Raw genomic sequence first — 2217 nt, 5'->3', positions numbered from 1 at the left:
ATTCAAGAGTATAACATCATTCATCCCAGGCATAGTGGGGAAACCAACATAGGCCGTTACATGACCTTGATGGAAATACATGACTGAAATATTTCAACATTCATCATATGACCAAAAGAGATTTCATCAAATGATTACAGTAGATAGAGACACTCAATTACTTCATGATTCAAGAGACAAGACATCTAAGTAAGACCACGATAGTCATCAGCAACTATCATACACAATGTATGATTTGTTCCATAAGCATCTAGTCCAGCAATTATATTTTCTTTTTGTTCTCCCTCTGCATCTAAGGTAATGCCAACACTGCATCATTATCTGATCCCTCTGACTGTACCAGATGGTCTCTGTTAGACCCTTTCAGAATCTTTTCATTCAGAGTTTGCCCTTGCTGTTCAGAACTCTATATACGCAACTTCACCTGCATAAATCAGCGTATGTACGCGGATATCCTTTATACAACATGCGTATACCAATTTCCATATCAGCAACCTGTAAATGTCCTGTAGAATAAGTCATCAACCTATAACAAGGTATGTCTGCATCAATTCATCCCTTTGAACAGAATTCAGAGTCATTCACATTATATCATGTGTGAAACCACCATAGCCATTTCATCAAGCTCTACATGATCCAAGTATCATTACTTGGGAACATCTGCATCAACCAACATATGTAAGTATAAACCTATCATCATATAGATACGAACTCATCATCATGTCTCCAACAAAGTGACTTTGAGGAGTCATCCGTGTATCAGCACTATGTATCTTGAGCTCAAACTCTTTTGACAAAGCTTCTTGATATCATCATCAGCAACAATCCTTATCCACATGAGTGCCTGCATCATAACTGTATGATCTTTATGCATATGACAACAGCAGTATATGAGTGACTCATCATCAAGTGAGGAAGATGTGTATTCAAGCTTTGTACTTCTCCTTGTCCTTATGAAGTTTACCATGTAAGCACCATATATGCATCATCAAAGAATCAACCATAAATCTGATCTGAACATCTTCTATGTAACTTCAAGAATCATATGAGAGTTTATCATAGACAACTCACAACCACATCATAGCAAGATATATCATTTAGCCATATAAGAATCATCACCAAGGATTGCCAACAATGAATTACTAAAGGCATATGCTCCCCCTCAATCAGTGCCATCTATTAGATCTGATCATGCATATATCAGCAATAAGCATCAAAACATCATCATCCTCAAGTTAGGATCAAAACACTTCTAGACATCATACAAGTAACAAAACATTTCCACACATCCTCAGCAGACTGTAGCTATTAACCAATAGAGCAAATAATAGACTGAATCATATCAGATCCTTTTTCTGATCTTGTCCCCACTGCTTTTCCTCAGACTGACATATACGCGACTTTGCAGTGTCTAACTCGCGTATATACATGACTTCCCTTTAAGGAACTTGCGTATGAGATTCAGAACACTGAAGTTTTACACTTTCAGCTCCCCCTGAGTCTGATATGTCTGTGATGTGCTGTGTCTCAGTACATTGTGCTGACTGTACTTCCTTCTTCCTCCATATCTTCAAGTTTGATGAGGTTTTCTTCTTTTGGTGTGATGTCCATCCTTTGTTCCTGCATTCCTTTGCTATATGTCCAAGATTGTTACATGCATAACATCTAACATGTTTCATGTTCCTCCTGTAGCAATCAGCAGCTTTGTGACCAAACATATTGCAAGAAGAACAATATCCATTAAAGTACCTTGAATGTGATGATCTTTCTACATGATGGTCTTGAACCCTTCTTCTTCCACATCTAGCCGCAACATGTCCAAGATTATGACATACATAACATTCAACATTATTCATAGGAGGAGTAAAATATTTTCTTTGAGGAGTCTCTTTCCTTGATTGTTGATGGGATTGACCTTTCATCTCCTTGTTGATCATTTTAGTTTTCTCTTTGGAGTTCCTTGCCTCACCTTGTGAGCTAGATTCACCTTCAACAGATTCATGAAAACCAAGACCAGTCTTGATAGCAGGAGACCTTTGACTACTAAGAATATCATCCAAGGCTTTAGTACTATCTTGAAATCTCAAAAGTTTATCCTTTTCTTCTAATTTACCTTTCAAGATATTTACCTCAACTTGATGTTGTTCCTCCTTTTCTAGACATTGCTTCTTCATGTCTTCTCCATCATTCCTTCCTTCTTCCAACTGATGCCTTAGT

The sequence above is a fragment of the Pinus tabuliformis genome, chromosome X (assembly GCF_031772625.1).
Source record: "Pinus tabuliformis cultivar Carrire ecotype Pingquan chromosome X, CPIR1, whole genome shotgun sequence".
NCBI lineage: Eukaryota > Viridiplantae > Streptophyta > Pinopsida > Pinales > Pinaceae > Pinus > Pinus tabuliformis.
This window is presented reverse-complemented; position numbering follows the sequence as displayed.